The sequence below is a fragment of the Rutidosis leptorrhynchoides genome, chromosome 10, assembly GCF_046630445.1.
Source record: "Rutidosis leptorrhynchoides isolate AG116_Rl617_1_P2 chromosome 10, CSIRO_AGI_Rlap_v1, whole genome shotgun sequence".
In the NCBI taxonomy this organism is placed as follows: domain Eukaryota; kingdom Viridiplantae; phylum Streptophyta; class Magnoliopsida; order Asterales; family Asteraceae; genus Rutidosis; species Rutidosis leptorrhynchoides.
The window spans coordinates 30,753,660-30,780,404 of NC_092342.1; the positions used below are offsets into that span (position 1 = coordinate 30,753,660).

General features: G+C 38.1%; 1 non-coding gene across 1 annotated transcript; it reads right to left on the reverse strand.

Annotated features, from left to right (window-relative positions):
• Nucleotides 1–4,807: 4,807 nt before the first annotated feature.
• LOC139873803 (small nucleolar RNA U3) lies at nt 4,808–5,018 on the reverse strand. The gene has a single exon (XR_011767522.1). It is a non-coding gene; the product is annotated as a small nucleolar RNA U3 (small nucleolar RNA).
• Between the last annotated feature and the right edge of the window lie 21,727 nt (nt 5,019–26,745).

Here is a 26,745-nt window from a genome sequence, read left to right on the forward strand (position 1 = left end):
ATGGTTATGCCTGGAACCCCTATTGGTACCAATATCATCCTTAGTTTACTTATTATTTTTTATTTATTTTGTAATTTGTAATTATTGATACGTTTAATACTTTTGTTAATATTGTAATCATTTTTATAATTATCTAACTTTTATTCTTAGATTTTAATAATTTTTTGAATGTGGGGTAATATACCAAACTTCAAAAATATGTATATATGTTTGCAGTTTATCTTATGTACACAACAGGGTAAAACAACGCATTTTCAAAGACTGGCATTAAGTTCAGCAAAAGCAACTAATTTTGACGACAAGATGCAAAATATATGTGAAATAACAACAAGACGGAATGAACAAATGATGTGCACCATTTATCATTCAGCAAACAAACGCCAATATATTTGGAAACTTTGGTAAAAATTTAATCATTTTCACACTAATCACCCTCAATAATTTAAATTGTTACTGATTTCTTGCAAATGAGGGCATTGCAAGATCTTAAGTGTGGGAAGGGGTTAAATTCTTTCGGATTTTAAAAATTTTAACTTTATACACTTGGTTACCATTAAAAATACTAGTAAAGCAGTAGTTGTATTAGAATCTAGTGCTCTCTGATAATAAAGAACAGCCCTGGTCTTATATACTGACTACCCAATTCTAGTAAAATTTTTCAAAATTTTCAATTAAATGAACTCAAAATCATGTTTATACATATTTATGAACGATAAAACTAGGTTTTAACACCGAAATTATTGTTACCTCGGAAAGGACATAAATTGAGAAACAAACCAAAATGTTAAAATTCATTTAAAATGGAATAGAGGACGATAAAAAGGAAAATAAAAGCCAAGTGTGGGAAAATTTACCAAGTTATCTTAAACATATGTCACATATATCTGTAACAAATAACTGAAAATACTTTTGCTTTGGACTAAACTAAAATATTTTACCCGATGAAAGAAAAGAAGAGATGGATCTACACGATGAATCAATTCCATCATTAAAAGGAAGTAAAGTCTTCCGAAGAAGACACGCGCCTCTTGATTTAGGTCATGAAGTTGTCGTCCAGACCAGCTGTAGGTTGACGAAAAATCTAGAAAAGTCATCACTAAAATCAGCAGGAAATCCACGGACCTCAGCATTAAACAGGGTCGCCAAGTGGTCAGATTTATCCTAACCATGAGAAGGATTTATCTCGTACAATGGGGGGCACCATGCAAATTTGCTGGATAAGACTAATGAATCAGATCCCCAGAAAGGATAATCTCCTTAAAGATTAAAAATCAGCTTTTAAGACTGATATTACTCAATCCTTGAGATTGACCTTAAAGATTGAGAATTCAAACTCATGGAATTCAATGATATCTAAACTTGAGCTTGAACGAGAAAATATTTTGATCAAAATTATAAACCGATTTGTTTTCTGAAAGCCCTATTTTCAATGCGTTCATTACCATTGAACGTAAAATCCTAGGAATTCACCTGGAATTCATTAGGTCACCTGAACTAAATCGGGTGTCAACCGTAAGAACGGTGGTTGCATAGTGGTCAAAGACAGGACCTTGTGCCATACTGAAAAATTATAAGGGTGAGCTTTACTATTGCTCCTACCAAGGATAGTAATTGCGTCCGACACGTTATAGACCATAATTAAAAGCATGTCAGGGGACATTGCCTTAACAGTTGCTTGTTCAACGCTTTCCTTTACAACCGGACGGTAGTTTACCGAAAGGTAATATACGGGACAAGTAAACTGGACGTGTTGCTTTCCAAATACAAGGTTAGCAAGTGGGTGACACAAAACCATAAGTTTTGAGCTAAAATTTTCAAATCTGAAACCCACCAAACCCACAAAAATATTTTGCAAACACCGGTAAAGGGTTATCCCGGAAAACTTATCTAGGGTAAAAACTAGATTTAATTTTCAAAAGATCAAATGTTTTCATAAAGATCCAATTTCCTTAATGGATCTAAATTTTTATAGTCATGTGGAACTGTAAACCATATCGTTACTACCATTGTTTATACCGCCGTATAGAAATCACTGATGTACAAAGTGTGAAGAATAAAGAAGTGATTCTTGTATTTCAAGATGATATTGCTTGAGGACAAGCAACGCTCAAGTGTGGGAATATTTGATAATGCTAAAAACGAACATATATTTCATAGCATTATTCCTCAAGAAAGACAAGCTTTTAGTTGCAATTGTTCTATTTACAAGTGATATTCGTTTAAATAATAAAAGATGAAGACAAAAGACAAATTCGACGAATTGAAGACGCAAACGACCAAAAAGCTCAAAAGTACAAAAGACAATCAAAAAGGTTCCAATTATTGATAAAAAACGTCTCGAAATTACAAGAGTACAAGATTCAAAACGCAAAGTACAAGATATTAAATTGTACGCAAGGACGTTCGAAAATCCGGAACCGGGACCAGAGTCAACTCTCAACGCTCGACGCAACGGACTAAAAATTACAAGTTAACTATGTATATAAATATAATATAATATATAATTAATTATATTAATTATATATATATTATATTTATAAATAAAAACCGTCGGCAGAGAAAGACTCCAAAGTGTGAGCTGGAATTTCAAACTCCGCGACTCACGGAGTTTGAAGGCAAAATATGCCGCGAGTCGCGGAGCCCCAAATTGAAAAACTGCCTATAAAGCCAACAGAATTCTGATCATTTTTACCAATCTTTTTCTTCTTTTTATCATACGTAAATTATATATATTTATAATTTATATTTTAATTTTAATTATAATTCTAATAATAAGGGTATGTTAGCGAACATTGTAAGGGTGTAAGTCGAAATTCTGTCCGTGTAACGCTACGCTATTTTTAATCATTGTAAGTTATGTTCAACCTTTTTACATTAATGTCTCGTAGCTAAGTTATTTTTATGCTTATTTAAAACGAAGTAATCATGATGTTGGGCTAATTACTAAAATTGGGTAATTGGGCTTTGTACCATAATTGAGGTTTGGACAAAAGAACGACACTTGTGGAAATTAGACTATGGGCTATTAATGGGCTTTATATTTGTTTAACTAAATGATAGTTTGTTAATGTTAATATAAAGATTTACAATTGGGCGTCCCTATAAATTACCATATACACTCAATCGGACACGATGGGCGGGGTATTTATATGTACGAATAATCGTTCATTTAACCGAACAAATGGATTAATAGCCACTAGAATAATTAAAACAGGGGTGAAATTACATTCAAGGGTAATTGGTGTAATTGTTAACAAAGTAGTAAAACCTTGGTTTACACGCAGTCGATAACCTGGTGTATTCATTAAACAAAGTATTAAAACCTTGTTACAATTCGAATCCCCAATTAGTTGGAATATTTAACTTCGGGTATAAGAATAATTTGACGAGGACACTCGCATTTTATATTTATGACTGATGGACTGTTATGGACAAAAACCAGACGGACATATTAAATAATCCAGGACAAAGGACAATTAACCCATGGGCATAAAACTAAAATCAACATGTCAAACATCATGATTACGGAAGTTTAAATAAGCATAATTCTTTTATTTCATATTTAATTTCTTTTATTTTATATTTAATTGCACTTCTAATTATCGCATTTTTATTGTTATTTTATTTAATTGCACTTTTAATTATCGTACTCTTTAATTATCGCAAGTTTATTTTATCGCACTTTTATTATTCGCAATTTCATTATCGTTATTTACTTTACACTTTAATTTAAGTCTTGTATTTATTTTATATTTTACATTAGGTTTTAACTGCGACTAAAGTCTTAAAATCGACAAACCGGTCATTAAACGGTAAAAACCCCCCTTTATAATAATAATATTACTTATATATATGTTTGTATTTTTATAAAAGTAAATTAATATAGCGTTGAGCTTTGTTTAAAAAAGATTCCCTGTGGAACGAACCGGACTTACTAAAAACTACACTACTGTACGATTAGGTACACTGCCTATAAGTGTTGTAGCAAGGTTTAAGTATATCCATTCTCTAAATAAATAAATATCTTGTGTAAAATTGTATCGTATTTAATAGTGTTTCGTTGTAAACTTCAATAGTATTTTATACCCCTTAGCTTTGACATCAACATACATTAAAAAGCCTAACATCTAGTATTAAAAAAATCTCTTCATTATAAATTGTTAATTCAACGACACGCTGATGAATTTGATAGAGATCTTTGTATAACAGCCATTAGACATCGATGATGAATTTGATAGGGATCTTTGTAAAACAGACATTAGATGTTTTTGGTATTCAGTTAACCATAAGCTGCGTTAATCACGCTCTAGTTACATGGTCATGCTTCATACAGCCATTAGATGTTTTTGGTATTCAGTTTTCACTGAGCAAGGATATACAAATAAATAAACATGTATATCAGATAACATATTGTAACTCTAACATACAATTATCAAATAATACATAGACTGATGATCTACTCAGATTACATACATTAATAAGTAAACATCTAGTAATAAAAAAGGTCTTCATTAGAAATTATTCAACGTATAATCAGGATATGAAATTTCAATTAGCACTCAGTTCGCTTGATTAAAGTACAAATTCTAGCATACACTGATCAGATTATACATAACCAAATCTTCTACTAATATGAACACACATATCAACAATCTGAACAAATACAATCAAGTAACAAAACAATCATCTAAACTACTCGATAAGTCATAGATTATAAAAGGGAAATTCGCAGGGGCATTTTTGGTATTTAGTTTTCAGAGTTCATACAAGCAAAAGCAAAAAAAAAAAGAAAAAAAAAAGGAATAATTGTCTGTCAGACAACCATGTAACCATGCCAAGGCCCATCAGATGAGCTGGCAACGATCCTCTACTTAGCCATGGCCGGGACCATAAGCTGCGTTAATCATGCTCTAGTTACATGATCGTGTTTCATCAACCAGACATTAGTTTCTTTCTACTTAGATATAACGGATACAGCTTACAAGCCTATAGGATAGATCGTGTTCAAGTAAGGTCGTGTCTTTGCGTCTTCCTGTTCAGTTTATATAAAAAAATTTCTTTTCACTTCTGACCGATGTGGGAATTGGGATGGTATTATTGCACAAATTATAACTGGCCCTGTCTGTTTCTTTTTAGGTTTCTTACTCACATCAACAGGCTCGATTTCATCCCTTAGAAAACATAGAATGTAAGTCAGGTTAACAGTACATAACAATTGATAATTATCAGTTATATTGTGTTTATTATCCAGTCTCAGAATCTTAAATCTGCCATTGATTATTGGGTTTAAGCATCATAAAGGCGCCCAATTTCATACAAGCACATAAATCATCGAAGAGCTGCTCTATGTTTAATAAAAAAACTTTCTTCTTTTGCAAAAAAAGTAGCACAATATCAAGTCTGATCAAATATAAATATAAATATAAAACATCATAAAAGAATAAAAAAATTGGTCAAATTCCAAAGTATTCATTCGGATTTGAAAATGGAGGTCCTACCTTGTATTCATTCGGATCATTAGCCTTTATATTTGCACGATGCTAAGATAGATTATGGACCTTTTCCGTTTAAATTCTTTCGGTCTTGGTCTAATATGGACGGTTTCGGTGAATTAATTAAGAACACTGTGGAGTCACAAGAATATTTGGGCCATGAGTATCTTCATGATATATCCAAAATGCTAAAGAACTGTATTAAGCCATGGGTCATACTGAAGCGCGAGTCTCTGCAGTCAAGATCGAAACAGGTAGACCATCGAGTCTAAAATTGATGATGGTTCAACTTCTGATATGGAAAGGATGGAAAGGTTAGATCTTTTGGCCGAATTGTCTACTCTACACGACAGTGAAGAGCGTGATATTGTGCAAAAAGCGAAAGTAAAATGGGACGTGGAGGGAGATGAAATCATCACTAAAATTCTAACGAATAGGTTAGCGTCAGTGATTGATAAAATTGTTAGTACGGAGCAGATGGATTTTATCAAAGGGAGAGATTCTAGATGGCCCCTTGATCGTCTGTGAATTGTTGAATTGGTACAAAAAGAAAAGGCCGAAGCTAATGGTTTTTAAGGTCGACTTTGAAAAGTCATAAGACACCGTAAGTTGGGAGTTTTTGGATCGCATGATGATGACTTTGGGTTTTGGTACAACTTGGAGAGGGTGGATTAACATGTGTTTGTCTAGAGCACGTACTTCAGTCCTTGTGAATGGTAGTCCTAAGGGTGAGTTTAATCTACAACGTGGGCTTCGACAAGGGGATCCGTTGAGTCCTTATTTATTTCTTTTGATAATGGAATGTAACACCCCGTTTTCCCGAATATGATATATATAGGCGTATTGTGTATGTACGACTAGCGTATGAAGGATTTGATACATGTTCGTGTTTTAAAGTTCATGTATGCGAGAAGTGATCAGGCCACGGCTAAGGTCGCGGCACGGAGCTGTCGGTCGCTGCACGACAATTAACCAGAATCAGAATCAGGAGACATGGTATGGCAGGCAGCAAATCACGACTAACATCACGGCGTGAGGATTGGGGCCGTGGCGCGGCATTCAACTGGTTTCAGTTTCAGTGGGCTCAACAAAACAGTCCCAGATCGAGGCAAAGGTCGCGGCGCGACGACTAAGGCCACGGCGCGGCATTCTGGGCGGACTGGTACCAGATTTTAGTAATTTTAAATAAGGTTCAAGGGCATTTTGGTCTTTTCACGTGTGAGCCAGATTTGAGATCTTAATCTCATCCACTCATTTCATTTCTTTATATCTTTTTCCTTTTCTTCTCATTTTCCTCTCAAAAACTTCAAACCCCAATTGATTCAAAGGGATTTTTGGAAAGGAAGAAGCGGGTTTTGATCGAAAGCGTAAGAGACAAGTTTGTTCTCCTCATTCTTAGCTTCGAGGTGATACTAGCGGTAAGCTCTAACTCCGAATTTCATTTTCATGTTCATCATTCAAATTTAGGGCTTTTGATTGTATGTTCATGCTTGGAACCCCACTAGTTGTTAATGGAAGATAATAACTAGGATTCGAATTTATTAGTGATGAAGGCGAGTTTTGGGTTGGTTGATGGTTTAGCCTTGTTTAGGGCTTTAAATTGAGTGTAATCACTATGATTAGTGATTATGGAAGTGTTGGAACTCATTTGGGTGTGTTTGGTTGATTAATTTTGAAATGGGTCAAAATTAGGGTTTTGGTGTCAAATTGGGCAAGACAAGTGTTTAACACTTGTGTTCGGGTTTAATTGGCTTATTAGGACCATTGTCACTAGTGTTAGTGATTATTGGTTAGTTTGGGCGCGGTTTGCGCTTGGAGGTGCATTTGGGTTGAAATTGCGTTAGTTGTCGATTTGGGTTGGTTTGTAAATCCACCCTAATTGTGTTATTTGTCATGTGATAATGGAATAGGTACGTTCCATTGGCGTTTGCGGATTTTGGTTGGCATCCATCAAGACTTCAAGGTGAGTGTAAATTTACTATGCACGTGTGTATGTGTAAAATAGGTGTGTGTGCGTAGGGTGACCCTTGTTCGGGTTTACTCTATGTTCGTGTGGGAGAATGGACCTTGTGCTTCGGGTCCATGTGATACGCTTATACGTTGTGGGTTTTACCCTTGGTGTTGTGAATTGGCTAGCGTTTTGGATAACCCTTTTTGGCGATGGGTTGCTAGCATTTGTTGTTGAGGAAATGAATCTCGGTTAGTGCGGATTCATGATGACTCGTTTTGTTTCGTTCATCTTGGAGTGGTGAATTTTCGGGTTGTGCGAATTCACTAAGGCTCGGGTAGTTCGGCCAACCTCGGTTGTAGAAGTGGTGAAGGAAATGAATCTCGGGTAGTGCGAATTCACTAAGGCTCGGGTAGTTCGGCCGACCTTTATGTAGTTTGGGTTAAGGGGTTAACCTTATCGCTATTGTTGAGTATATTTGTTATATACGCATATATACTTATTGTTGTGTTGTAGCTAATCTTGTGACGTTAGCTTGGCGATTACGTAGCGTGTAGCTACTTTGTGTATTGTGCACTTTTGTAGTTTGTTTACCATGCAGAGACGGTATGTGTTATTTTGATGCTTGGTGATGCGTAGCCATTTTATGCATATGTATGTGTGTAGTATCTTTACATTCACTAAGCATTAGCTTACCCTCTCATTGTTGATATTTTATAGGTTCGCGTGGTGGCGGCTCGGGTAAGCGTGGGGATTAGAGATCTTGGCTAGGCTGCCTTAGAAGATCTTGCTTTTGGACTCGATTAGGATTTGGGTAGCGTAGTCCCAAATCACCATGCTCGGTTTTGTGTAAACGTAACTAGTCGGGTCATAATGATTATAATCGGTTTATGATTTAACTAGCGTATTATTGTATTAAGAAGTTTAACTTATTGTTGTACGTTTTTAAGTTCGTTGAACCTACTTTGATAAAAATACGTTTTGGAAATTGTGTATTGGGACCTAAAGCGTTATTTAATGTATATTAAAAAGGAAAAAAAATTACGGGCCGGTTTAAATACGGGTTGGGTTGTTTCAAGTGGTATCAGAGCATGGTCTAAGGGATTTAGGTCACTTGAGATAGGTGCCTAGACTTAGACTTTTGTATTCGCTAAATTTTTGCGGGACTTGTAGGTGTACGGGTTGGAAAGGGAGATGTAGTTAGTGCCTTGGTTGTAGGTGTACTAACGTTCATATTAATATGCAGATATTATCAATATACTTTGCGTTGCATTTGTACTTATGTTCGTGTTGCGAATATCATCGAGCAAGATAGTCGTTGTACTAACGAGTTGATACGGCGTGTGTGCCTAATAAGGACTTGCAAACCTTATTACGGGTGTAAATCGTGTCTAACAAGTGATGTACGGCGGGTGTTGAGCAAGATGGGGTGGTGTTGTGCGTATGGTTTTATACGTTCGTGGACTAACCGTTTTGCATTCTTTAGAATGATGACGTGAAACGAGATCGAGACGAATGCCGAGGAGTTTAATACTAGAGTTGCGACCGCCGTTGCGGAGCAAATGAGTGCGTTGAAAGAAAGAATGGATAGGAGGTATTCCGAATTTTGGGGTAGTAGTGAAATGGAGCGTTGTCTTAAGAGCTTCATGAGGACTAAACCTCCAATGTATGACGGGAAGCCGGATCCTTTGGTAAGCACAACTTGGATCTCGGATGTCGAAGGGTGTTTTCGTACTATTGAATGCCCTCCTGAGAAAAGGATGAGACTCGCTACTAGCTTGTTGCGGGGTAGGGCCAAGGATTGGTTGGATGGTAAGATTGATCTTGTCGGTGGTGAACCGTTTATGGCGTTATCATGGGGCGATTTTAAGAAGGAATTCTTCGAGGAGTTCCGAACTTCAGCCGATTTGTCAGAAATGCGAAATGAGTTGTGAAATTTGCAACAAAGATCGATGGACTTGAATACTCTAAAGACGACCTTTATGTCGAAGGCTCGTTTTTGCCCGGAGTATATTGGGAATTATCGGATGTTGATGGAAGATTTCTATCGGAATTTGAATGATGAGTTGCAGGGCAAAATTAGCGTTGGCCAAGTGAAATCATTTGCGGTGTTATTCAACATGGCTAGGGGTTTCGAATCATATTCGCGATCGAAGGCTAGGGAGCTTTCAAGTAAGAGAAGGGTTGATTCGTATGGTGCTCCAAGTAAGAAAACTAAGGGCGCGAGTGCGAGTATGGGTAATGTGGAGAAAGGTTCGACGAGTTCTCGTGCGCCTAGATGTTTCAATTGTGGTGTTAGGGGCCACAAGTTATGGGAATGCACAATGCCGAGAAGTGATGACGGAATGTGCTACTATTGTCATAAAGAGGGACATCGCAAGCCGGATTGTCCCGAGTTGGCGGCGGCGAATGCCGCAAGGAGACGTTAAGGTACGTTTCGTTTTAATAAATATGTCCTTTGGATATTTATTATGTGTCGTCGTGTGCAAATTTTTTGAATGCATTGCGTTGTGCGTATTATTGTTATGAGTGATGTTCCTATTGGAATTACTCTATGGTGGCATTTTGATTGGCGAACGAAGGGCGTAAGACTTGGTGCAACCAAGCATTCCTTAGTGTTGGGAAATATTTCTACCAAGCCATGGGTATGGGCTTCGGTATTCGGTTGTTAGCACGTGTTTGCTTCCGTGTTGAAGTAGTGGAACCATGAGGTTCAACGGGTAGATAAAACCCTAAAGGTCGAGTGTTTGATCTCGATGTATGTTGATAATGGAGTCTACGCGATGCGGTGTTAGGTGCCTCTTTCATACCTACTAGCGTGGTATTTGACTCCGATGGTAGTGCGGTTACTTTGCGCTTAGGGTACCGTTAAGAAACCCTTAGGTACATGAGTGACTAGGCGGAAATTGGACAAGCCATAGCAATTGGAAGATTGCGAGAGGAAAGTTGTGCAACTTGTAGTGACTTCTGTTCGAAGTGTTTAAAGATTGGTTAAAATCCTTTGCATGCTCAAGGTTGGAGCAAGATGTGGTGATGGGTCGTGTGAACCCAATTGTTAGTAGAGTCTACCTTTGGTAGCATGGTACGGTTGTACAAGAGGCGGTTATGGAACGTAGTTCCGAGTGGGGGAGTTACACTCCCACACGAGGAGGTTTTAGTGTAAGGTTTCGGATGATGCTCTTAGTAGGTCCGAAAATTTGTGACGGGACCTAGATTTGGTCGATTTGTGGTAGAGTACGATTTCGGTTAAATTGTACTCATGGTTTCGGATTTGGATTATCACCGAGGTGGTAATGTGGTGAATCTCGTTGAGAGATAATGGGCGTATTTGGCGAACAAGGTGAAATCCCTCGGTTAAGGGATGTGTGGGTCAGATTCTCTTCTAGAGAATTATTGTTTTGTGCCTATGTGCGATATTGGTGGTTCTTGCTCGATTGTGATAGCGATGTTCACGTATATGTATACGTTTCGTTTGTGGTGAATGGTTAGTGTGATCCGTTAGGATTCACTATAGTGTAGCAGTGCGCGATGTTGCACTACTCGTTGTATGAGGCCAAAAGTGCGTAAGTGATTGGTGGGTTATGGCCGTGGTTCAGTCCGCTAACTTCATCATGGGTTTAGTGTTATATCGGTATGGTATAACGTTATCGGGAAATTCGAGTACCGATGGGGAATGGGAGTACCATTCTTGCGTGAGGTTTGGGACATGAATATCGGGTTGTTCGTATTCACAATATTTCGGGTGGTACGATTGTCCTTGTTGGTTGGACTCATAGTTTGAGGTAGTGAATGTTGGGTAGTTCGGATTCACTAAGGCTCGGGTTGTACGGCCATCCTCGGTTATACTATAGTGTAACACCTTGATTTTTTTTATTTTTTTTTTTTTAGATCACAGCGGAAATCTTAATTCATATAAATACCCTTAGTTAATTACAAACATGATTATCACAAATCATTAGCTAGTTACTTATTACAAACCACCGGTGTTACGTTAAACAACTAGTTACATATTTATAAAAGTTAAGACATCAGAGTTCGTCTTGTCAAACATATCGTCAACCCGACGCCCGTCCCTACCAGTACTAATATCCAAAACCTGCAAGGGAGGAGGTGAGGGGGGTTAGCACGAGGCTAAGTGAATGGAATCATCTAACAGATCTAGCATACAGTACCAACTTGTACAACTACAGCAACTACAACAATCCATAACAGGAAACCGTCAACTAACAACTAATCATCTGGCAACTATCAACTAGCAACTATGCTCCAACTAGAGACTCGGCGGCTTGTACGAGCACACGACCACTAGCTGATCAGTCTAGCATCTACCGAAAGTCCTTACTACTGAATCTCCAGTATAGTAAATCCACACGCAGGTGATGCGTCATTCAGTACTATACTCAACAAACAGTAGCCAACTGGACCTAACCACAACAAGGTTGACCTCTCTGAGCTGAACCTAACAACAATAGGTTCCAACAGGCAACTACAACTTGTGCACACAACTGTTAAGTAACTACCACTACGAACAACTGTCCCTACAACTAGCATGACAACTCTACAATGATCATTATTACAACATAACTACTAAGCATAGCAACTAAAACAGTATAACATAGTAGCACAACTTGCTACTCTATACTACACCCGGAGATAGACCCACTCACCGATTACCAGCTACAGCTCAGTTATCTTACTTCTGAGCTTCTTCCTTGTTCTTATCACCTGAGAACAACACAACGAAGTCAATATACATATCTCAATCAATAGTATAATCAAATCATACTATAAAATAGGTCATAACACCATATATTCATAATTTTATGAGTCTACATCATGACTCCATTCAATAATGGCATACAGGTGCGTGCAAAACACGACATACACACTAAAACTCCATTTCTGACCCAAAAACAGTTTGATCTAGTTTCTTAAAAGTTCACCATTGAAAAGTATTCTTTATTACGATTCTAACGATAGTTTATTCATCAAAAACGGAGTTACGTTTTGAAAGTTACGCCCGTTTCAATTTCATAAAAGGTACTGTAGCAAATAGTGACACTGTAGCAAATAGTGACACTGTAGCAAACTCGGGTACTGTACCAACTCGGCACTGTAGCAAATAGTGACATTTGCACTCGGGTACTGTACCAACTCGGCACTATAGCAACCCGGGTACTGTTGCACTCGGGTACTGTAGCACTCGGGTACTGTAGCAACTCGGGTACTGTAGCAAACTGGGTTTCGAACCAATTTCGCTGATTTTGTGATTTTTTTCCCCCAAAAACTCGATTTCTAAGTGTTTTTGACCAAATTTTAAGCACAAGAAAGTTACTAAACATATATACAACCTATTTCTAACATCAATTAAGCATAATAAATATATTTCATGAAGATTCAAGCTCATATTCACACTTTTTATTCAAGAACACAAAAACCCAATTTCTAACAATCAAAGCATGGATTCAACAAGACAAACCTGAGATGATGCTCACAATGATGCTAGAAATCAGTTTCTAAAGTCTCTTAATCCAATTTCAAGTTTAGATCCATTAGGATTTCAAGAGTGAAGGAGTTAGGTACGGGAGTAATATTTCTAATTTGGGGAAAATGATGGAATAATCCATATTCAAGCTATTTATATTGGGTTATAAAACCATACCCCATAACACACGGGTATTTACCAGTTATCTGATATCTTTCGTACTTAATTTGACTGCCCTAACGGAGTCCAAATTAAACAAACGAACCTATTCTGTGACCCTTGTCACAAACTGGTCTCAACTAAACAACCAAATAATTATAAACATATAATTATAAAAATCACTAATTACGCCATTCCCCAAGGTACAATGGTCATTTCATCTAGGCCCAAAACGCGGGTGTTACATATAGGGTAGTGGTAGTGAATATCGGTTTGCGCGTATTCACGATGACTCGGTTTGTGCGGTCATTTCGTTGTGGGAAATATGGATTGGGTTGGTGAATTTCGGGTTGTTGCGAATTCACTAAGGTTCGGGTTGTTTCGACCATCCTCCATATGTGTTTAGGCTCGGGTTGTTTCGGCCATGTTGTGTGAACTATTGGTTGTTTTATACACCAATGGTGGGGTCGTAAGGACCATGTTATGTTGTGATCTATTGGTTGTTTTATACACCAATGGTGGGGTCGTAAGGACCATGTTGTGTTGTGAACTATTGGTTGTTTATACACCAATGGTGGGGTCGCGAAGACTATGTTGTGTGATTAGTGATGCGATAGCCGTGTTTCGCTCACATGTTGTTACGGGTGTGACAATAGTCGATTTTGTACACCTAGGGATTAGCGTTTCCATAGTCATTTTGGGCGCTATCGGTTTTAGCCATTTGCTTACGATGTTACGGTAGTTGCGTAATAGACGTGTTTGCACACTACAAGGATTGTTGAGTGGTAAGTGTTATCTGTAAGGATTCGCTTTTGGTCGGTCTTCATCGGTTAGATGGTTGAGTTTATTTTTTTGGTATGTGGTTGTTACTAGCAATGTATTTGGTATGGTACGCTAGGAGTTGATATCTCGGTTCGGGATTGGATGAGTTCTTCCGATGTGAGGGATTGAGCAAGTTTGTAGTGCTCGGATTTGTGAATTCTTAATAAGTCACGGGTGACGATTTAGTTGTTAAGGGTAACTCTTTGAGGAGAATTGTGTAACACCCTCGACGCGGGCCTAGACGTTAGGTTACTATTTTTGCCCTCAGGGTGTGTGGTGTTATTATATGCTTTTACTTTATTTTTATATTTATTATTAAATAATGATGTGGTTAGGACCAGTTTGTGACAAGGGTCACAGAACAGGTTTGTTTATTTAATTTGGACTTCGTTTGGGTCACCAAATGAGATATGAAAGAATTCAGATAACTGATAAATACCCGTGTGTTGTGATGTATGGGTTTTTAACCCTTAAGTGTGTAGGTGGGGAGAATTATCTTCATTTTTCTAGATTCTTCCCCAAATATTACTCCCGTACGTTCATCTCCATCTCACCAAACCCTAATCATCAAAACTTGTTCTTGGGCTCAAATTGATCTTAGAATTGTGTTCTTTGTTGTCTACTGATTCTAACAAGGTAAGAATCACAAGCCTTCATGCTTTAATCTTTGAGAAAATGGAGTTTTGTGTTAGTTTTTACAAAGTGTGTAATTTGGGTCAAAGTGGTTAAATTTGATGTTGTTTGAGTCCAAATCTTGTGGGTTTATGTTTCTACATGTTTAGTGCCTTTGATTTGGTCAGTTTTGAGGTCGTAATCGAGCTCTAGAGCAAGAATTGGTCGATTTTGGGTGAAACCCGTCACTTTGTTCTTCAGCTTCTGCAGATAAACACAGTCGGCCGACTGTCTCTTGACAATCGACCGACTGACTCGACCATCGACCGACTGACTCGACCATCGGCCGAGTGTGTCTGTGAGAGACCATCGACCGAGTGTCTACACACTCGGTCGAGTGAGTGTAGACTGTCGGTCGACTGTCTCTGACAGTCGACCGAGTGTCTTTGGCAGTGTAAAATTTTACTAAGTGTTGATTTTTTTAGCCGTTATGCTGCCCGTTTGTATATTGATGATCATAATATTATAACTAACTTGTGAGTATTGTTTTCAGGTGATACAGGCGAGGAGAAGACTCGGTGACATTAGACTACCGAGTGATGTCGGTATCGGTGAGTGGGACTAACTGAAGAATATAGTATAGAGAAGCATGTTATATTATGATTGCCATGCTTGTTAGATATACTTATTATTGTGGTTAGTTAGTATGTTGTGATGATTGCATGTTAGTAGATGCTTGTCTGCTGGAGCCCAGTGCGTCCCTATTGTGTGGTAGCCTCGGTAGGAGAGATCAACCTGCGGGTTGGGTTCCTCATGTGGTAGCCTAGACAATCGAGGTGTATATATATGTGAATGACGCGTTTGTCGCGTGTGAATTATATATATACACACGGTGGTGGAGGAACTTCTGGTAAGCCCCAGTCCGATCAGCTGGTGGTTAATGGTTTGGCCGAGTCGCCAGAGTCTCTGTAGACGGCACTTGGGTGATGTTTATGTGTTAGACTATGTGACATGATTAGTATGACGGTTCCTGTATACTATTGCCTGTAGTTAGTTGCACTCACTTAGCTTCGTGCTAATCCCCCACATCTTCCCTGCAGGTTATGGATTTGTTGTATGCTAGTTATCAGGGCGAAGATGGGATGTTGGAAGATATGTTTGACAAAGCCGAAAACTCTGATGTCGCATCTTTTCTATTAAAGTTGTGTTTACGTTTTAATATAACACCCGGTCATTTATTTATTAACGTGTTATCATTAAGTGGATTATATATATGTATATATACATTTTTAACTTATGTATTAGTTAAATTGGTCTTCTACTGTATTTAAAATATAAAAAAAAAATCTGGGGTGTTATAAGTTGGTATCAGAGCGTGGTTTGGCAGCGTGTGCACGGAAGTGACATGTTCCCAAACCGTGTGTTGAGTCAAACATATCTTGGGGGTGGGTTAAGTGAGTGAAGTAGGTATTGACGAGTTAGATGGCGGAAACTAACAGATTATCTACTAAGATTTTGTGTGTGAGATGTTGTGATAAGACAGGTATGAAGATCGATTCCACCCTGCTGGTGCCCCGTTGACCCTCAGTGCTGACAGAACTTCGGTGGATGCGTTTTTATGCCGATTTGGATGAAGGATTTGACGAGTATTAGTTGACGTGGCTCCCATGATGAGGATTCAGTTGCAGAGTTGATGAGGGTTAAGGGTGCGGGTGCGATCGAGGTGTTGATAGAAACAGAAGATGTCTTCTTATTCATAAAGGTACATTCCCGTTACATTACTGTAACTGTTATTATTAATGAACTCGTAGATTGTGTTCATGCTTTTGTCAATTGTGTGTTTGTTGTTATGATAATCTGTGATGATTAGTGATTCTAGTTGTGATTGGGTAATTATTTCTGTAAAATAGAAGTAGATGATAGTTGACGAATATAGTTAAGACGATTGTGTCTGGAACTACCCATGCACTATTGGAATTTTTTTCCTTTAGACTGACTGCTATGTTCTGTGGGACTTTATAGAAATGACCTTTGAAATATTGTGTCATGCTTTTGTGAATTGTTGTTATATGGCATGTTATACTATACGTGAGACTACTATTGGCCTAGACTTTAAGAATTGAGGTGAATAATTTGTAGTATTAACCAAGACGAATATGAAGTCTTATCTTTACCATTGACTGTCGGGACACGTGTAGTGACCCATAGAGACTGATTAGGGTAGTGATACCTTGATGATTGGTGAAGGTCCCGAAACCTATTGTGTAACTATGTGAAGTGGAGATTTAATGCTTGTCTAATGTGACTGAACCAGTAGATGACGGAGCCGATGATATTGTAGTATGACGAGACTTGTTGTGTTGGACTTAGATGAAATGTAATTCCTTTCCATAGATCGACGGGACACACGTAGTGGCCCGTAAGGATTGGGATAGAGTAGTAGTTTTCTTGTCTTCTAATAAGAGGACCCCCAACCCTGTTTGTTACTGTCGTATGTATGTGGTTGCGTGTCATGTATGATGTAGACTTTTGGTTCAGATGTTTGTGATCGTAGTAAGACCTTGAGGATTCGCTTTTCCTGCCTTAGACTCCTGTGAGTTGGTGGTGATCTTTAAGAAGTATGTTTGAAAGGAGCTTTTCATGTAGTCTTGACTGAAGATAGGAAAATTATGTTTTGTTGTTATGTGAGGATTATTACTAGCCTAGTTGTACCGTTGCAGAATTTAACTAACTATGTAGGACTCGTAGAGTTGTCCTAAGAAGTTGTTGACTTTTGTGAATTGATGTGACTCATTAGATGTCAGTATAGGAGACGTTCGTTTAGTGACTTTTTTGGAAGTGGAGAAGACTTTAATCGGAATAGGAATTCAGTTTCAGCTGAGTTGTGATGAATCTTGACTAGGTCAGGAGACGTGATTAGGACAAGTGATCATATTACTGTTAAGGTAGAATCATTGATTTGATAGTTTGATAGTGACTAATGTGAATATCTTATCTTTTGAAGATTTGAATGCAAGGTTGAGGACAGACGATAATAGTATTTCAAATAAGACGAAGTAAGTAGGTATAGCTTATTGAATGTTGGATCGGATTTTCAATTGTGGTTGCTAAAGAGGACTTAGTAGAATTAAGATCGAGCTAGAACCGAGTTAGGTGTTTACTTACAAGATTCTTGCGGTTTGATAGTCTTAGATTGTAAAATCTATTTGATTGGGGTATAGTGGAGAATTTATAACTACCAGTGACTTGAGAAAATAGATTGTGTTGTATCGATGAACTTTATTAAGGTCTTGTTCCGAAATACTCGAAATGAAAGTGTGATTTAGAATGATGTATTACGTCTGGCCAACGGAAATACATTGTAGTAAATCATACAGTAGTTTCGAGAGTTGGAAGAGATGTAACGAGTGTTAGATTGGGTGTTGTTTGAAAATGAATGTGATTTTTGATGAACTATTGACCGAGAGTAGACTTTTCCGACATAGTAATGTTATTTGAACAATATTTGGACCTAGGCTATTGATGATCGAATAAGCTTTAGTTTTGAGTTCTGATGAAGTTTGAAGCAAAATTAAGTCGATGCAGAGATCGTTTTAGTGGTGTCAAACGCGTGTATTGATATCGTGTGATGGACTTAATTGTTAGATGGATGTTTATTGCTTGTGGTAGTGGATATCGTTGACTTGAAATCCATGTTTGAATGATTAATGTTGGTTTAATATTGCATTTGTAAGTATTTTTTCTAATGATGATATGAATAAAGTTATGCTTTAAGTGATGAATTTTGGGTAAGTATCAACCTAGATAAGTGATTCATGACGAAACCCTTAAATATCGAACTTGAACTAGATATTTAATTGCGGGTTCTGGTAGCATTTTAACCAAGTGACGATCTTTCTGATGTAACTGTAGCAGTGGTGGGCATGTGTATTGATGTTACTTGAGGAAATTAATACTTGGATAATTACTTTCAGAATGTGTGGACAATTATTCTTTACTCAAGATTTGTGATGTAATAATTGAATTGATTTGAAATCGGGTTGGTAAGCATTTCTACTATGATTGAGTTGACCAGAATCACGATTTAGTCATTGAATAATTGGGTGAATATTGAACCAGATAAGCGAATTTCAACGAAATTCTGAATATCGGGATTGAAACAAGCATTAAATTACGAAATTTGGGCAATTTAGTGTAATCCGAGTTGATTTGGCTATGTTGTAGTGATGAAATTAGCTAAGTTTGTGTATTCTAAGGTAAATGATAACCATTATTCAGTGTTTTAGAGTGAGTTGATCTAGGAGATTCGATGATGGTGACTCGGGGATAACCTCAAATCATGATTGACAGATTTCAAGTAGTGGGTCATTAGTAGTGCCTCGAGAGTTAGTGTGTAAAATCTAGACATGAGATGGAATTTTTGTGGTATTTTGTAAGATTAATGATAGACAAAGTTTGGAATTTAGACGAAATTAGACTTGTTCAGTTATTAGATAGTGGTAGGTTGTCAGCATTGAATTTCTTTAACTCGTGGTAAAGACTGTTTTCTAAGATCAGAATGTGAGGAACAGTGCAGATATCGTGTAGTGTAAGTAAGTAAGTTTGCAGATCGGTATATGACGGGTCTTTGACCCTTGGATAGTAGACTAGCAGATGGTGTGTTTGGCCTTAGATCGATAAGTTAGCTTTTGACCTACGAGAATGGACGGAGCTTTGTAAGGTGTATGACCATAGGACATGTTTTGACTTAGATTATGTTGTGGCCTGTTGTGGTGGTTTGTAATACCCATGACCTTTGTTGATTTGATGATGTAGAATTGTAGGCTTAATTGAGTTGTATCTTCATGCGACACGTAGGCAACAGGCGGATGACTTAGAATAAACTGAATGGGAAATTTGATGGATCAGTCTGATTCGATGAAATTGACAGTGTATAACCGTTGGTATCTTCAGAAAGTGGGGTGTAGTGACAGTTTGACGTGAAACTTTTTGTGGGAAAACCGAGGAAATCAGACTGATTGATGTAAATTGGAGGACTAAATGATGGATAGTTACATATGATTCGAGAATACGATATGTAAGCGGAAACTTGTTGTGAACCATTTCGTGGAAATCAATTAAGTTGATGATGGGTCTGTATAATACTTTTGGGTTGTCTTGTATTATCTGAATGTTGTGTTGCGTGATTAGAGTTAGCCGTAACAGATAGGGTTGGCATTAACTTAGTGATGGTGAGTTTTTAAATTGACGATTTTGGCTTATGGGTTGACAGATGAGAAAATTAGTGAACCTTGGTAACGCTTGTTATCTTAGGATGTGTTTTGATGTAGCTACCGGTGTGACCAGTTGTGTTGATATTTGTTACCTGTGACCCGTGTTGGCTTTGACTTAGCAGATTCCGAGGACGGAATCTCTTTAAGGGGGGTAGATTTGTAACACCCTCGATGCGGGCCTAGACGTTAGGTTACTATTTTTGCCCTCAGGGTGTGTGGTGTTATTATATGCTTTTACTTTATTTTTATATTTATTATTAAATAATGATGTGGTTAGGACCAGTTTGTGACAAGGGTCACAGAACAGGTTTGTTTATTTAATTTGGACTTCGTTTGGGTCACCAAATGAGATATGAAAGAATTCAGATAACTGATAAATACCCGTGTGTTGTGATGTATGGGTTTTTAACCCTTAAGTGTGTAGGTGGGGAGAATTATCTTCATTTTTCTAGATTCTTCCCCAAATATTACTCCCGTACGTTCATCTCCATCTCACCAAACCCTAATCATCAAAACTTGTTCTTGGGCTCAAATTGATCTTAGAATCGTGTTCTTTGTTGTCTACTGATTCTAACAAGGTAAGAATCACAAGCCTTCATGCTTTAATCTTTGAGAAAATGGAGTTTTGTGTTAGTTTTTACAAAGTGTGTAATTTGGGTCAAAGTGGTTAAATTTGATGTTGTTTGAGTCCAAATCTTGTGGGTTTATGTTTCTACATGTTTAGTGTCTTTGATTTGGTCAGTTTTGAGGTCGTAATCGAGCTCTAGAGCAAGAATTGGTCGATTTTGGGTGAAACCCGTCACTTTGTTCTTCAGCTTCTGCAGATAAACACAGTCGGCCGACTGTCTCTTGACAATCGACCGACTGACTCGACCATCGACCGACTGACTCGACCATCGGCCGAGTGTGTCTGTGAGAGACCATCGACCGAGTGTCTACACACTCGGTCGAGTGAGTGTAGACTGTCGGTCGACTGTCTCTGACAGTCGACCGAGTGTCTTTGGCAGTGTAAAATTTTACTAAGTGTTGATTTTTTTAGCCGTTATGCTGCCCGTTTGTATATTGATGATCATAATATTATAACTAACTTGTGAGTATTGTTTTCAGGTGATACAGGTGAGGAGAAGACTCGGTGACATTAGACTACCGAGTGATGTCGGTATCGGTGAGTGGGACTAACTGAAGAATATAGTATAGAGAAGCATGTTATATTATGATTGCCATGCTTGTTAGATATACTTATTATTGTGGTTAGTTAGTACGTTGTGATGATTGCATGTTAGTAGATGCTTGTCTGCTGGAGCCCAGTGCGTCCCTATTGTGTGGTAGCCTCGGTAGGAGAGATCAACCTGCGGGTTGGGTTCCTCATGTGGTAGCCTAGACAATTGAGGTGTATATATATGTGAATGACGCGTTTGTCGCGTGTGAATTATATATATACACACGGTGGTGGAGGAACTTCTGGTAAGCCCCAGTCCGATCAGCTGGTGGTTAATGGTTTGGCCGAGTCGCCAGAGTCTCTGTAGACGGCACTTGGGTGATGTTTATGTGTTAGACTATGTGACATGATTAGTATGACGGTTCCTGTATACTATTGCCTGTAGTTAGTTGCACTCACTTAGCTTCGTGCTAATCCCCCACATCTTCCCTGCAGGTTATGGATTTGTTGTATGCTAGTTATCAGGGCGAAGATGGGATGTTGGAAGATATGTTTGACAAAGCCGAAAACTCTGATGTCGCATCTTTTCTATTAAAGTTGTGTTTACGTTTTAATATAACACCCGGTCATTTATTTATTAACGTGTTATCATTAAGTGGATTATATATATGTATATATACATTTTTAACTTATGTATTAGTTAAATTGGTCTTCTGCTGTATTTAAAATATAAAAAAAAAATCTGGGGTGTTATAAATTGCCTAGAGAAGTTGGAAGAATACGTGGCGGTTTCGCGTATTCTAAGTGATCGTTGTAGACTTCGGTTGTTGCGTGTATTGCGCATCTTGGAATACGTGCGTGTGTGTATTTAGTAAATGAATTAATCTTCGGGTTAATGAGGAATGTGTCGGAAGTCGGATTGGAAAGGAGAACCATCGAGTGTCGGTTAGGATTGGTTAAGTGACTAGGATCACGAGGACGTGATCGAATCTAAGTGGGGGAGAGTTGTAACACCCCATTTTCCCGTATATGATATATATAGGCGTATTGTGTATGTACGACTAGCATATGAAGGATTTGATACATGTTCGTTTTTTAAAGTTCATGTATGCGAGAAGTGATCATGCCACGGCTAAGGTCACAGCGTGACAATTAACTAGAATCAGAATCAGGAGACATGGTAAGGCAGGCAGCAAATCACGACTAACGTCGCGGCGCGAGGATTGGGGCCGCGGTTTTGGCATTCAACTGGTTTCAGTTTCAGTGGGCTTAACAAAACAGTCCCAGATAGAGGCAAAGGTCACGGCGCGACGATTAAGGCCGCGGCGCGGCGTTCTGGGCGGACTGGTACCAGATTTTAGTAATTTTAAATAAGGTTCAAGGGCATTTTGGTCTTTTCGCGTGTGAGCCAGATTTGAGATCTTAATCTCATCCACTCATTTCATTTCTTTATTTCTTTTTCCTTTTCTTCTCATTTTCCTCTCAAAAACTTCAAACCCCAATTGATTCAAAGGGATTTTTGGAAAGGAAGAAGCAGGTTTTGATCGAAAGCGTAAGAGACAAGTTTGTTCTCCTCGTTCTTAGCTTCGAGGTGATACTAGCGGTAAGCTCTAACTCCGAATTTCATTTTCGTGTTCATCATTCAAATTTAGGGCTTTTGATTGTATGTTCATACTTGGAACCCCACTAGTTGTTAATGGAAGATAATAACTAGGATTCGGGTTTATTAGTGATGAAGGCGGGTTTAGGGTTGGTTGATGGTTTAGCCTTGTTTAGGGCTTTAAATTGAGTGTAATCACTATGATTAGTGATTATGAAAGTGTTGGAACTCATTTGGGTGTGTTTGGTTGACTAATTTTGAAAGGGTCAAAATTAGGGTTTTGGTGTCAAATTGGGCAAGACAAGTGTTTAACGCTTGTGTTCGGGTTTAATTGACTTATTAGGACCATTGTCACTAGTGTTTGTGATTATTGGTTAGTTTGGGCGCGGTTTGTGCTTGGAGGTGCATTTGGGTCGAAATTGCGCTAGTTGTTGATTTGGGTTGGTTTGTAAATCCACCCTAATTGTGTTATTTGTCATGTGATAATGGAATAGGTACGTCCCATTGGCGTTTGCGGATTTTGGTTGGCATCCATCAAGACTTCAAGGTGAGTGTAAATTTACTATGCACATGTGTATGTGTAAAATGGGTGCGTGTGTGTAGGGTGACCCTTGTTCGGGTTTACTTTATGTTCGTGTGGGAGAATGAACCTTGTGCTTCGGGTCCATGTGATACGCTTATGCGTTGTGGGTTTTACCCTTGGTGTTGTGAATTGGCTAGCGTTTTGGATAACCCTTTTTGGCGATGGGTTGCTAGCATTTGTTGTTGAGGAAATGAATCTCGGTTAGTGCGGATTCATGATGACTCGGGTTGTTTCGCTCATCTTGGGGTGGTGAATTTTCGGGTTGTGCGAATTCACTAAGGCTCGGGTAGTTCGGCCAACCTCGGTTGTAGAAGTGGTGAAGGAAATGAATCTCGGGTAGTGCGAATTCACTAAGGCTCGGGTAGTTCGGCCGACCTTCATGTAGTTTGGGTTAAGGGGTTAACATTATCGTTATTGTTGAGTATATTTGTTATATACGCGTATATACTTATTGTTGTGTTGTAGCTAATCTTGTGACGTTAGCTTGGCGATTACGTAGCGTGTAGCTACTTTGTGTATTGTGCACTTTTGTAGTTTGTTTACCATGCAGAGACGGTATGTGTTATTTTGATGCTTGGTGATGCGTAGCCATTTTATGCATATGTATGTGTGTAGTATCTTTACATTCACTAAGCATTAGCTTACCCTCTCGTTGTTGATATTTTTATAGGTTCGCGTGGTGGCGGCTCTGGTAAGCGTGGGGATTAGAGATCTTGCCTAGACTGCCTTAGAAGATCTTGCTTTTGGACTCGATTAGGATTTGGGTAGCGTAGTCCCAAATCACCATGCTCGGTTTTGTGTAAACGTAACTAGTCAGGTCATAATGATTATAACTGGTTTATGATTTAACTAGCGTATTATTGTATTAAGAAGTTTAACTTATTGTTGTACGTTTTTAAGTTCGTTGAACCTACTTTGATAAAAATACGTTTTGGAAATTGTGTATTGGGACCTAAAGCGTTATTTAATGTATATTAAAAAGGAAAAAAAATTACGGGCCGGTTTAAATACGGGTTGGATTGTTTCATGGAAGGTCTCCATTTGTGTTTAAAATAGAAGGTAGATTCGGGTGGTATTTCTGGTGCGCATATTCGGAACTCGAATGTTAAGATATCAGACTTTTTTTTATGCGGATGATGCGGTAATATTATCATATTGGAATAGAAACAGTTTGTTAAATTCCCTACAGGTTTTGAACGATTTCCATGGATTCTCGGGCTTAAAAACTAACGTGGCAAAATCACATTTATTCGGGGTCGAAGTTCAGAATTCGATAGTGGACGATTATGTTCTCGAACTTGGGTGTTCCAAAGGTAAGTTTCGGTTTACATACTTAGGCTTATCTATGGTCGCTAATATGACGAGATGGAAAGCCAATTTACTTTCAATCGGAGGTCGTTTAACTCTTGTGAAGGCGGTGTTGGGAATTTTAGGCATCTACGATTTATCGTTATTTAAGTGTCCCGAACTTGTTATTAATGACTTAGAGAAATTAAGAGCTCATTTTTTCTGGGGTGGTACAAGTGACATATCGAAGATGCATTGGGTGTGGTGGGAGCTAGTGTTGGCTTCCCGTGATAAAGGCGGTCTTGGTGTTTGTAGTTTGCGAGCATTTAATCTTGGGCTCATGTTTAAATGGATTTGGATATTTGTATCCAAACCTTATTCTTTATGGGCAAGAGTAATTAAGGCTATTCATGGGGAGTCGGGTGGGCTGCAAACAAACACGATTCGGAATGGTATTTGGTCATCAATTATAACAGCTTTCTTTAAAGCTAGAAATGCAGGTGCAGTCCCCTTAGACGTGCTGCGAATGAAGATTGGTAATGGTTATAATGTTCGTTTTTGGAAAGATAATTGGTTAGGTGATGGCACGTTAAAATCCAGGTTCGGCAGATTATTTCGGCTAGAGAGTAATCAAGAGTGCACGATCGCAGAAAGATTCATCAATGGGTCGTGGTCGTGGGCTTGGAATCGAGAAGGTATAGGTTCTTGTAAGATTGATGTATTTTTATGGAGGTTGGCGTTAGATAGGCTACCCACTCGACTTAATCTCTCATGTCGAGGAATGGAAATTTAGACGATAAGGTGCGTATCTTGTGACGTTGCAATTGAATCAATTCATCATGTTATGTTTGAATGTGAAGTGGCGTCCGATTTATGGAGAAGAATTCGTATTTGGACCGAGATGTCGTTGCCAATTTTTTCCGAATGGGCTGATTGGATAGCTTGGTATGAAGAGTGGCGAGAGTCTGAGGATACAAAGGTCAGATTGTATGTCATCGTTGTTTCTACTGTTTGGCACTTATTATGGAGGTTCAGGAATAGAAAGCAGTGTACTTTTTTTGATTCTATTTGTCTTTTTTCATTCAATTGGTATAGAAGTAGAGGTAAAACGATTGTAAATTGGAACGATTGGCGTTGTAAGCCGTTGTAATGTGGTTTGCGGGTCTATACTAGCTCCTTGCTAGTATAGCTCGTTGAGATTAATAAAGTTGGTTGTTCAAAAAAAAAAAAAAAAATTAGCATGAAACGGGCCAAAACTGCTTGGTGACGGATTCTATATTCCTATACCTCATTTCTATGCAAATACACAACTACTTGATGCATGCCCATAGTTTGTGGGCTCGAATGGTGACACATTATGCTGAGACCATGATCGATCGTGTTGATAAGATGACAACACAAGGAAAGAGTGAGAAAAAGAGAGCTTGTGGTAGTTTTGCCATCTTTAACACTTATCTATTCTAGGTGAAGTTCTGCTACAATGGACGGATCTGATGGGTTAGTAAACAGATCAAAACTCATTCAAGTTAAGACATTATAAAAACATAAAATAGATCAAGCAGTTCTCGCTATTTTATTGGTTAGTGTAATCTATTTTGTCTAATCTTTTGTGTTATTGTATTTTGAGAATTTAGTTGGTTATTAAATTATATCGTAGTACCTACTCAAATTTTGAAATTAAAATCATTACATTTGTAGGTCTGATATCAGAAAATCGAGGTCTGATTATTGATTGTTATAAGTGTTAATTGTGCTAATGTGCTAATGTGTTTATTATTACTTATTTGCTGTACGTGTAAGACAATAGTTCTGGATTAAGTGATGAACAATCACAAGGGGCTAGTTTACTAGAGATTTGTCAATCACTTTGGATTAAGTGATTAACAATTTGAATGAACTAGTAACAAGGTTATCGATTATCCGAAGTAATGTCTAAACCCAATGATTTAAAACAAAGCTAAAGGATCTCTAAACAAGGAAACACCACTTTAATTGTCTCACGGATCCGAATAAAGAATCCAGATATGATATATGGATATTCTTGAACTTGGGATATTTACTGCTCAAAAACATCCATTGTGTAACAACCTCACATTGAGCCTAGTGGTAATTGTCCTAATTGCCCTAGCATGTTATTATATGTTATTTTAATAATTATGTGTTTATAATTATTTAATTATATAGTTGAGACCAGTTCGTGACAAGGGTCACAGAACAGGTTTGTTTATTTAAATTGGACCTCCTTTGGACCACTTAATGAGGTGTTTCGTATTTCAGATAATTGGTAAATACCCGTGTGACACACGGAAGAGGTTTTCTCCAAAT